At 33.7% G+C, this 12,945-nt stretch overlaps 1 pseudogene; it reads left to right on the forward strand.

Annotated features, from left to right (window-relative positions):
- Positions 1–10,372, forward strand: part of LOC107756205 (cytoplasmic dynein 2 heavy chain 1-like) — a 41,809-nt pseudogene extending 31,437 nt beyond the window's left edge.
- The last annotated feature ends 2,573 nt before the right edge of the window (positions 10,373–12,945 follow it).

Consider the following 12,945-nt stretch of genomic DNA (forward strand, 5'->3'; position numbering starts at 1 on the left):
CGTTTTCCCAGTGTTATCCAGTCTTACTCAGTGGGTAGTGCCATAGTAGCAGTAGCTGGTCCTCTTGTGCAGGCCCTGGCCTGCGCCAAAAAATAGGGGCGCAGGTGGCTTCCACAGGACACTGGTAGGGGCAGTATCCGTGGCACTTTGGTAGGGATCCCAATTCGTCGGTCACCGACGTGACATCGAGAATGACCGACTGAAAGGGAACGTCTCGGTTACGTATGTAATCCTCGTTCCCTGAAGGAGGGAACGGAGACGTCACGTCTCGTCGCCATGGCTGCTGTACCACCGCTGAGCTCCTCAACGAAAACCTGAATATGTGCTGCACCGGCTGCCTACTTATACTCACGCTGTGATCAGCAGCATGTTCCCTCCTTCAGGGAACGAAGGTTACATACGTAACCGAGACATTTTTCAGCCTGGTTCTCATAAGAGCACCTCGAGATTTGGTTTGGTCCTCACACTGCACATAGTGTGACCCATTAAATATAATTTAAAAAAATAAATTAATAATAGTGATAATAATATTATTGCACTTTATTTATTTAGTTTTTTTATAAACAAAATGATAATGTGATAGTACTATTATATTTTTAAATAAAAAGGGAGTATTAAATAAAAATAAAATTATTTTATAGTAAACTTAAAAATAAAATGCTAATATTTACTTTTTTCTTTAAATATAAATTTTCATCATTTCCAAACTTAAAAGTCAGCATTTTGGTGGGTTGCCGGCAATTAAATATAACAATCTATGCACTGCCGAGTGAGTGAAGCACGTCAGTGAATGAAATGTCAAAGTTTTGCATTGTGCTTTAAAAACGGCAGCGGGTAGCCTAGATTTATGTTTAGCTGATTTAGTTTTAATAGAAATCTTATACATTACAGTTTGTCGATCTAAAATGATAATTGTGCATTAACAGCTGTCAACCATTTCGGTACACAAATGAGTGGTCTGAACTTCTTTACACAGCGCATTTTTATCACTTATGTGCACCCCTGTATATATATATTTTTATATAATATAATTTTATATAGCAATTTTTATATACAATTTTGTGTCCAATAAGTCCAGGTATAATGTTTCTTTTTTTTTCGCACCTTATACAGCTGTATTTATAATAATTGTTTTAATAATGTTTTTAATTAATAATTATTATTTATTGTTTATAATAATTATTTATTGTTTAAATAATATTAATAATTAAATACAAATGTATGGTAATTCATTATTTATTTTCCTTCTATTTTTGTAGTGTTGTTATTGTAAAGTAAAACTGTTAACAATGGATTCAGTAATTTAAATAAATCTGAAAATAAAATAGTAAATATTTTTACTATTGTAAAGTAAAACTGTTAAAAATGGATTCAGTGATTTAAATAAATATTTAAAAAAATATTTTTATGAATTATTTTAAAATTAGAAATGTTGCCTTATCAACTAACTGCAATAAATAAGTTTACATTGAAGTACTAAGAATATATATTTATTAATATATAAATATAAATAAAAATATTAAAGCTAAATAGAAATATAAAAAAACTAATAACAATCACAAAAGCACATAAAATTGCTAAAAAAATAAAATAAAATAAATCTAAAAATAACTAATTCAAAATATCAATAAATACTATAATAGTATATAAATGTTGTCTCTTTGACCCTTACAATTAAAAGGGCTGTTTTTTTGCTAATGTATGTACAGTATACTGTAAGATGTCTATGTAAAAGCCCCTTCACATGTGAAATGAATAACAACACATTTCTGTGAGTTTTCTGTCAGTTCGGTCTAGTTTTTAACTGCTCATCCTTCAATAACAGCCTATTGTGACAGAATCATAAAACAACCCGAGCTGAAATGTGTCACTCAAAATGTTTTAGGCATCATGAGAACTCGCAAACACAATTTTATCTCCCGGCAGACAGATATTGTGTTGTTTCACTCCTGGAAATTGCATAAAAACAGGCAATCAGATATTGGCCAGCTGTTTTGTGTGCAATATGCAGTAAACAGTGCGTGGTCATATCGTTTAGGCTAGAGTCTAGATTTTGATTGGCTCTTGCCTCTTTCTCAGGGTTCCTCATTGATCCATCAGAAGGTGGCTCCGCCCAGCGAGGGCGTCAGCTCTCCCGTTCTCTCATTCGTCCAGCTGGAGCAGTTTAAAGGGGTCATGTGATGCGATTTCAATTTTTCCTTTCTCTTTGAAGTGTTACAAGCTCTTGGTGCATAAGGACGCTCCTTCATCGAATCCGCTGGCCGCACCGTTTCCTTAGACCGCCTGCCGTTCCTCACTCTAGCCCGCCATGTGTGATGCTGTGTTTCGTTGTGGTGCGATTGGTCCAGAGCATGCACCAATCGCTGGCCTTGCTCTGTAAGAGGGACGTCCCTCCTGACCGCTGACATACACAAACTGGTCACTGCGCTTCTGAACCAGGAGGTAAGACTGAACACCTGCACCTGCTTGATTAATTAAACAATACAGTTTGATAGTTATATAGTGATTACACCGTATCATATTTGCTGAATGAAATCCAGTATTTGTTTCTTATTTTGTGATGCTGATTCCAAAAATAGTGGAATAAATACATTTTTCTCGAGCATGTCACTTTCGGTTTCCAAAGAACTATTTGTTCAATTCTCGGCCCATTTTCACACGTATGACATTATTTTATGCCTAATCCTGAATTCAAATGTAGAAATTTTATTTTGTGTTCTTGGTTTTTTATTACATCTCTTCGGTTTTCATTAATTTTCATTTCAGTCAGTTTTTTTATATTTTATTTAAATTAACGATAACAACACTGGTTTTATATTTTATTTTATTTTAATTAATGTAAATGTAACTTTTATATTTTTAGTTTTCATTTTAGTTAACAATAACAACACTGGTTCTTGACATCTTGTGGGAAAAGACACATATGAAACAGTATTTTATTGTATTAAATGAAAAAAGATGTTACAAAGTTCTACTGGTTAGTGGGGGTTCAAGTTTTAGTAATTCTGTTGTGTGTTTTTGTCATTTTTTATTCTTTTTGTTTTACCTTAGTTCTTTTTACTTTCTATTCATTTTATTTCAGTAATTTTAATTAAAAAAATAATAATTTGCACTGCTTTTCATATATTAATAAGTGCATTAAAGCTGATATATAATTGATAAAAAAAACATTTATTCTTATTTTGTGGGGAAAAAAACTTTGATGGAAAGTTTTATAAATTTTTTTTACTCAACATCATAAAATTAAGCAATATTAAGCATTTTTTGCAAATCAGCAGCTATTTGTTTTGGGGATAAAGGCAATGTAATCGTTTGTTTCTCTGTGTCTCTCAGTGTCCGTTGAGTTGGCAGAATAAATGGGAAGACCCTGAAGACCCGTCGTGTCCCGAGCGCTCGCGATTCAGGTAAACAAACTCCTCTGTTGATCCAGAGGTCCTGGAATGTGTTTGACCTCCTCTAGGTGTCCTTGAGTTTGTTTAGCAGTGTCTATGATGCTAGAATGTGAGAATGCCACGAAGGAGCCGTGTTTGTTCAGGATGCACCTGGCCTTATTTTCCTGCTGTAATAGGGCCATGCAGAGCAATCATCTGACCTAATGAGTCTCTGGAGACATTAGCCCGCACCACCACAGGTCTCCCATCAGGCTCAGCAGATGCCGCGTGTGTCGAGGTGTCTCTGGTTGTTTTCAGAGTGTAAAGCCATCGGAATGTAGGCCGCAGTGACTCATCTGATTGTACGAGGGTTTTTCCGTTTTTTTTAATGCGCTTTACTCTCTTTTGTGCTTTGGCTTTGGATGAAAGCTCTTTGTGAATAGCAGCCCTGCCGTAAATTCCAGCTCTGTGAAGCTCATGACGTAGTTTCTGATAACACCGGGTCACAGCGCTCCGATGCCCGTATTCCACAATGTGGTTTGGTGATTGAACAACTATGAAGCATTCATGTAGCCTTTCAAAAATTGGTAACTTATTGTTGACTTTGGCTTTACTACAATAAAGCCATGTTAACTGGGGATTACTGGTCTAAATAAATGTGACCCTGGACCACAAAACCAGTCATAAGGGTCAATTTTTTAAAATTGGGATTTATACATTATCTGAAAGCTGAATAAATAAGCTTTCCTTTCCATTGATGTATGGTTTGTTAGGATAGGACAATATTTGGCCGAGATACGACTATTTGAAAATATGGAATCTGAGGGTGCAAAAAAAAATCCAAGTATTGAGAAAATCATCTTTAAAGTTGTCCAAATGAAGTTCTTAGCAATGCATATTACTAATCAAAAATTACGTTTTAATATATTTACGGTAGGAAATTTACAAAATATCTTCATGGAACATGATCTTTACTTAATATCCTAATGATTTTTGGCATAAAAGAAAAATCAATAATTTTGACCCATAAAATATATTTTTGGCTATTGCTACAAATATACCCCAGCGACTTAAGACTGCTTTTGTGCTGCAGGGTCACAAATACGAATATATATATATGATTTACAATGTCGGCCTGGCATGAGGATATCAAGGTAAAAAAAAACAAAAAAAACATTGATTATCAAACAAATTCAGTGGTTTGGGAAATGACAAATTATATATGCATGAAATATATCTTTAATGTTTATATTTTATGTATATATAATTTGTCATGTCCAAACCCTCTAAATGTTATTTATTTATAACCTTTATATCACTAGGCAAATCAAGTCACTAAACAAGATTATGAAATGAAGTTGGTGGTTTTGGACACGTCAAATTATATATAAATTAAATATGTTTATATATAATATAAAAGTTGTCTTATTTGTCTTATGTCTATATTTATTTTACCTTTATATCACTTGGCAAATCACATAAAAAACAAGATCATAAAATAAATAAAGAATAATAATAATAACAGATATTATTCTATATTTTATAGAATTTATTTTACTTTATTTACTTATTACTCCTGTACTGGTTTATTTTACTTACATTTTTTACATTTATATTGCTAGGCAAGTTAGTAGTTTTGGACATGACAAATTTTAATGATAGATGGATATATGATGATAGATAGATAGATAGATAGATAGATAGATAGATAGATAGATAGATAGATAGATAAACATGCACTTGATACACTGACCTTGCAGGAAGCAGGAGGAGCTACGTGGCGTGAATATTAAAGACATCAGCCAAGGACTCATGAATAATTAATGAGCGCACCAGCATCACCTGAGGGAGAGTCCATTACAGCTGAACACACACACAAACAGCAGCGTGTGTATTATCATGTACATCAATCACACGACTGACTTCATGTAATATTGTGATGGTGTGTGTATATGTGATTATGGGAATCTGTTTGTTTAGAGTTAGTGCTTCTGAAAATCCAGCCTGCTGTAAACACTAAAGCAGTGAATGTGAGCAGGTGTGTTCAGTGTTTGTCATCTGCTGATGTGTGTATACAGAAGTTTGGGAGCGAGACTTTTGATGATTTTTCTATGCACGTGAGAATCTCCAAAACATGTCTGGCTAACATTTATGTGGGGCTGAAATAAGAATATATATTTTGCATAAGGAAAATGAATTCTGTTTCAGAAACATTAAGATTTGTGACAATATTTTCATTTCACATTTTCACCTCAAAATTCTCATTACTAAGTGCAGATCTTTTTGCTGTTAAATAATAATAATAATAATAATTATTATTATTGCATAACAGCAGTAGTGGTGAAATATAATATTGTAATTTTATAAATTTAAAACAATAATCATTTGATTTTCTTGTTTTTATATGATAACAGCAATGTTTTTTATGCTATACATTTAAAATGATAATGATTATAATTATTTGTATTATAAATTGTCAGTAGTAGTATTAATAAAATAAAATTAATAAATTAATAAAATTAATAGGCCTACTTCTAATAGTATTTGCAGTATTTTCTTTAAAAGGGTATTTTTCTGATTTAAAAATATTTTATTACAGTATTTTACTATAATATAGTAGAAAATTAACTGTATTACATGTATTATTATGTATTACTGTATTGTTATGGATGTAAGAATAATGAGAATTCAAAAAAAAAAATACAAAAAGAACTCGTATGATAGCCTTCATATTTTTGATGCAGAATATATTTGTGACCCTGCAGCACGAAAGCAGTCTTAAGTCGCTGGGGTATATTTGTAGCAATAGCCAAAAAAAATTTGTATGGGTCAAAATTGTCGATTTTTCTTTTATGCCAAAAATCATTAGGATATTAAGTAAAGATCATGTTCCATGAAGATATTTTGTAAATTTCCTACCGTAAATATATTAAAACTTAATTTTTGATTAGTAATATGCATTGCTAAGAACTTAATTTGGACAGCTTTAAAGGCGATTATTTATTCATCTTTCAGATGATGTATAAATCTCAATTTAAAAAAATTGGCCCTCATGACTGGTTTTGTGGTCCAGGGTCACATATATGTAGTTTGTTTTGATTTTGTGGTGAAATGTGACCTGGACATGTTTTGGTGAGGTTCATTGCTCTCATTTGTCCAGTCAGAGTCTGAGACGAGAGCTGGAAATGAGCCACAGCGTCCACAAAACACCTGCCACGCGTGTCCGATCCGTCCGCCGCTGCTGATCTGAGTTAGTTTGACTGTAATTAGTCCTGCGGAGCGAGCCTCATGATGAATGTGTTTCTTCAGCTGGGCTGATGATGATTTGAGCTGCTCCCTCAGGCACTGCACTGAACCAAATCTCCCTGTAAACCAATGAAGGGGCAAGGTTGAGTGAACTTGAGAGGGAGAATTTAGGTGAAGGAATGTCAAGAGCTTTACAATATTGAAGCAATTCTGAGTTCAGACTTCCTCCACTGAAAGTCTTGCTGTAGCAAAAACAGCATTTTAAGGGTCCGAAATGATCCTGAAAACTAAATTCTGATTGTTTTTTGTTCCAAGAAACCTTGACTAATATTTTAAGTGGGCCTTAAGGGTCAAATATGGTGCCTAAAATGACTATAAAGCAGGTTTGTAGACACACAAACTGACAAAAAATGAAGGTCATGGAGGTCCGTGTGCTGAAACTCACCCCGAGATGGACTGTAATGGACCTCATGTGCGCTCCTCTAACAGATAATTCAATCTTATCCGTCAGCGCTATTATGACACCCACCTGCTCCAGTGAGTCGAATTTCCACAGCAGCAGCTGTTTATAGAGATCTGTGAAATCTGTAAATGTGAGCCGTCTATTCCCGACCAACAGATCTGAGCACAACACACACCTGCAGAAACGCACCGACTCTAATAAACAGGAGGTCGAGCATGTTTGTGGGTCGTGTTCTGCTAGTTCTTGAACACAGATCTTGTTGAAGTGACCTTGAAAAACAACATAATCTGCAATGTGACGTGTTTCTGAGTGGAAATGAATTTTAATTTTAGATGCAGATTGGTTGCTGTTAGGATTATTAAGTAAATAAAGGACTGTTTATTTATTTAATAATTATTTTTAATTAATCGTTTATTTTGTAATTATTATGTTTACTTATTCAGTAATATACAATGCAGCGTAATAATATTTAAAATAAAGGCCTATTCATTCATTACACTACTGTTCAAAAATTTGGGGCCAGTAAGATTTTTTTAAAACAAAAATGTATATTTTATTCATCATTGATGCATTAAATTGATCAAAAGTGACAGTAAAGATATTTATGTTGTTACAAAAAATTCCTATTTCAAATAAATGCTGTTGTTTTGAACTTTCTATTCATCAAAGAATCCTGAAAAATTTAATGTATCAAGGTTTTCACAAAAATATTCCACAGCACAACGGTTTTCAACATTGATAATAATCAGAAATGTTTCTTGAGCAGCAAATCAGCATATTAGAATGATTTCTGAAGATCATGTGACACTGAAGACTGCAGTAATGATGCTGAAAATTCAGCTTTGATCACAGAAATAAATTACAGTTTAACATATATTCATATAGAAAACAGTTATTTGAAAGTGTAATAATATTTGACAATATTACTGTTTTTACTGTATTTTTGCTCAAATAAATACAGCCTTTTTGAGCAGAAGAGAATCTAAAATCTTTAAAAAAAGAGCATTACTTTAAGAAAATGATTACTACAACAGTTGTGTTTGTTGATTGTTTGTTGATGTCCTAAACACACCTGCTACTGATAAACATAAAGATGGACACATACAGAAACAGTCCGCTGATGTTCTCAGAAAGACGCAGCATCTGAGTCTCTGCCGATCTGAAGCGTGAAGTCCTGTGAGGAGACGCAGCAGGTGCGGGAAGAGATGTGTGAGTGTGAGTGTGTGTGTGTGTGTGTGTGTGTGAGTGTGTGTGTGTGTGTGTGTGTGTGTGCAGGGATGGGTGGAGAGGGGCAGACTGCTGTCGGAGCTCTTCCACCGAGACACTTCCCTGAACGCACTGAGACAGGAGACCGCCAGGTGATGAACTGAACACCTTTCTGAATGAACTTGAGGAGACTTATGACTTGAGGAGAGTTATTATAGTTAACTAAAACTAAAACCACAAAAAAAAAAACTTGAAATGAAATAAACTTTAACTGAAATAAAATAAACCTATAAAATTAGAATTTTTTTCTCATTGCATTTAGTTTAACTTGATGTACTATAATAACTAAAGCTAAAATGAAAATAAAAATGGGAAAAGTAATAAAAGTAATACTAATGAAAAAAAAAAGCTCAATTGCAAAAATCAAAATTAAAACAATATTGAAAAATAAAAATTCAGGTTATTAATAAAAACTATAATAATATCTCAATGATACTATACAATAACTCTGCCTACTAAATTTAAAGGAATAGTTCATCCAAAATGAACATTTGCTGTAAATGTCCTCACCCTCAGGCCATCCAAGATGTAGATGAGTTTGTTTCTTCATCAGATTTGGAGAAATGTAGCATTGCATCAGTGTCTCAGCAATGGATGCTCTGCAGTGAATGGGTGCCGTCAGAATGAGAGTCCAAACAGCTGATAAAAACATCACAATAATCCACAAGTAATCCACACCTCTCCAGTCCATCAGTTAACATCTGGAGAAGACAAAAGCTGAAACAAATCCATCATTAAGACGTTTTTAACTAAAATATGAGTCCATGATCCATAATAACGCTTCCTTCAGTAAAAAAGTGTTCTGGTCTGAATCAGGAGAGAAATCTGCACAAATCAAGCATCGTTTACAAGCCGAAACAGCTCGAAACAAATATGTGGGTTGATTTATATGTGAGAGACAACAGGAGACAGACTTTTTCCACATACACCTGCTAAAATAAACATGAGGTAATTTACCTAACAAACACATGCTGAACTAAACTTGGGGGCATGCAAGTTACCTCAAGTCACGTACAGTTGTAAACTCAACACGAGGTAATTTATTTCACATACACCTACTAAACTGAACTTGCCGTGTCTCATGTAACAAATACCTGCTAAACTATCACCTGCACACCTGTTAAACTAAACTCATAAACATTTACTGAACTAAATGTGAGGTGACTTGAGGTAAATGTGAGGTGTGCTACTCTAGAAATCAGCTCATTTGCATAAAGAAGTTTTAAAGCTACAGTAACAAAAACAGCCTTAATTCCCCGTTTGGAAGGATTTGGAAGGATCTAAATTCCATGCTTTCCGATTTCATTTTTCTGGATTGTGTTTTAATGGTTTGATAAAATTTTAGTCATTAAACAGAATGTCTAATCACATGAATTCTAACCCTAACCATTTTCATAAAATCAATGTTGTAGTTGTTATAGTAATATTACTACTATTATTATTATTTTGAGTACATTTTTGTGGTTTAATAATTACTGATGGTAGTCTGTGTCGCTATTCGAATTGAATTCATTTTGCAGCCCAACTTTTGATTTATTCATTAAAAATTGTCTAAATGCTATAAAGTAAATTCCATTTTTATGTCTGGATTCTGCAATTCCATCCTCGTATTGTGCATTGCAGAAATCATATTGTACTACTACTAACAGAGGGTGAAAATGAAATAAAATGACCGCTAACATAAGTAAACCTCAGGGGAGAATATAAAACACTCTGTTTTAACCCTTGTGCGTCAATTAAAAAAAGTTACACATAGGTCCATAGTGGACAAAAATCTTTCTGTCTTTCTGTTAGGCTGATGAGCTGCTCTATGGACAGTTTAAAGTTTATGGCGTCATGGAGGGGTCAGATCACTGCCGCTAAACTACAAGTGAAGGAGCAAAACTCATGTTTAACAGGATTAAACGTGAGTGACAAACGTGCAGCTGCCGTGTGCCGGAGATCATGACACATGGATCCAGAGCGGAGCGGTGCTCTTCCTCAAACAGCAGTAACACACACACACACACACACACACTGAGGCGTTTCCACAATCCATTTCTATGATCGCACTACATGTTTTTGAATGGTCTTTGGCTGAATGTGGTGGTGTTTTTGTCATGATCACTGCACTAAAGTTTCTGTGAGACTGTAATTTTTTATTCCGTCTTGTTGCAGGTATTTATATTATTAAATAAAAGAGTTTTTCATAAAGATCCAACACACTCTCTATATTTAATTTCAGTGTGACTTTAGTACTTTATTGGCATGACAAAAACTGTGCATATGTCGACGCAACTTAGCTTTGAACAGTGAGAAATCCATGCAAATTTAACAGATTAAAAAAATAAAAAGTAACCAGTTCTAAAAGATATAGAAAAAAAATTTAAATTCAATTAGTAGATAATACAAATATGTAATACAAATACAAATAAAAGGGGGGAAAGGGAAAAAATAAAATCAAATAAATTGAAATATAAAATACTGAATTTAACAAACAGATAGTAATTTCAAAGATTCTTATTTAATATACAGTACTTTATCTTGTCAGTGTTATATTAGTTAACTAAAACTAAAACCATAAAAATAAAATAAATGGTTAAAGGTGCAGTAGGAGATCTTGGAAAATGCTAACTTTAGCCTGATAGCACTGAAAGCGAACGTCCCACGCTCCCTGCAATCGCCGTCCAAAGCCACGCCTCCTGAACGCATATAGGCTCACAGACCAGAGACAACATTACTACAATAGGCTACATCAGCGGTTCCCAATTCCAGCCCATATTCTGAAGTGAAATAAACTTCAACGGATTTCCCCTGTTCAGGGAGTAGGGAGCAATGAACACTGTGTAGGGATCATATCGATCGGAACACAGTTCATGCACGTAGCTCACTTCTAACGAGCTGGCGCATATAAAAAAAAAAAAACGTTAAAATTTTTTTTCATGTAGCTGCCAAGGAAACTTTTCACATTTTCATTTAGTTTAACTTTACGTACTAAAATAACCAAAACTGAAAATTAAATAAAAATTAATAAAAGCTATAGACATTAAAAATAATAATAATAATAATGACAAAACTCAACTAAATTACTAAATATTTAACTAAAATTTTAATGAAAATGGGAAACAAATTCAAAATATTAATAATTTGCTCCTTTTTAATCCAAATTAAAGTTTAAAAATGTCTGAATATTTGACATTCTGATAGACTAATGAATCAAAAAGAAGACTGTTCATTCGTCACACTGGACTGGAAATGAAAGCTCAAGTCGAGTTGGTATGCAGTATGTCACACTGGTTGTTTGCTTCACATTTTGACAAATGTAGCTGATCATCTGGGTTTTGTACTGTGCGCAGTATGCACACTACAGTAACAATGAGAGGAGTACAGTACGCCTGTGTGCTGATCTGAACGGGCTTTCTCTGCAGAGGCTGAAGGGGTTTGTTTGTGTCTTTAGTGCTTTACTCATTTAATTTGTGTCTGAATAATTTATATTAGTGATACATTTTTTGTTAGGTTTCATTCTGCCAGCCGCATCCTGTTTAAACATCTCACTGCTGTCTCACCTTCAGCACAACCACAGCATTAGGATGGAGAAGAGTGTGTGTGTGTGTGTGTGTGTATGTGCATTCTGTCCTCATTGGCTGCATTAGACTCTCTCACTGGAAACCATTGTGTGGAACAAAAATAATGTCTGAAACCATGGAAAAAAAACTTTCTTTGTATATTAGTTCTGTTTTGATATAGAATTTATATTTTAATATTTTATCTATGATTTTTTATTTTATATTATTTACATTTGTAATATTTTTTCAATGTAATACATATTTTTTTTAACATGTGTAAAACATTTTCTTTTAAATATATTTATATTATATTTATAATTTTAATATTTTATATATTGTTTAATATTTATATTTAATATTTGTATTAACCATAATACCTTTTTTTTAATGTACCATCTTTAATCTTGTACTCTTAACATTAAGCAGTACTGTGATAGTACAGTGATGGTAATTTTATCGTGCTTTGGAATTTAAACATATTTTTAACACACACACACACACACACACACACACACATATATATACATATAGTATATATACACACACACACACGTATATATACAACAGTTTTTTCTGGTCCTCGAATCTGATTGGCTAATGAGAGTGTGATATTAGAGTCCCAACAGAACTCCAACAACCATTTCACCGTCTGTAATTGTATCAATCCGCTTGCCGAAGTTGCCATATTTCTCACAGCTAGTGTCATGGCGGACACCCAAATCCACTATAATTTTTAAAATAATATTGTTTTTGTGTCACGGAATGTAGTTTTAAGAGTTTTTTATGCAAGAATGTACATGTTTGGACTTAAAATATGTGGTTTGTTAATAAAGATAACGTCTATTTGAAAATTAGCTTCGACGTTTTCGGAGCTGTGAGCGCCAGGACGTCAGCAGACGTTCAACGCTCATAAACCCGCAGAGAGAGCGCCTCACCTCGGCCAGATCTTCTGGAATCTGTCGCTGGCTCTAATGTCTCTATAGTGGTTAAACATGAGATATAGTTTGTTTTGGGTAAATCTAACGGGGCAGTCTTTGGTCTCATTAATCTATTA

This window comes from Sinocyclocheilus rhinocerous, unplaced genomic scaffold, assembly GCF_001515625.1.
Source record: "Sinocyclocheilus rhinocerous isolate Xijiao unplaced genomic scaffold, SAMN03320098_v1.1 scaffold592, whole genome shotgun sequence".
Taxonomy (NCBI): Eukaryota; Metazoa; Chordata; class Actinopteri; order Cypriniformes; family Cyprinidae; genus Sinocyclocheilus; species Sinocyclocheilus rhinocerous.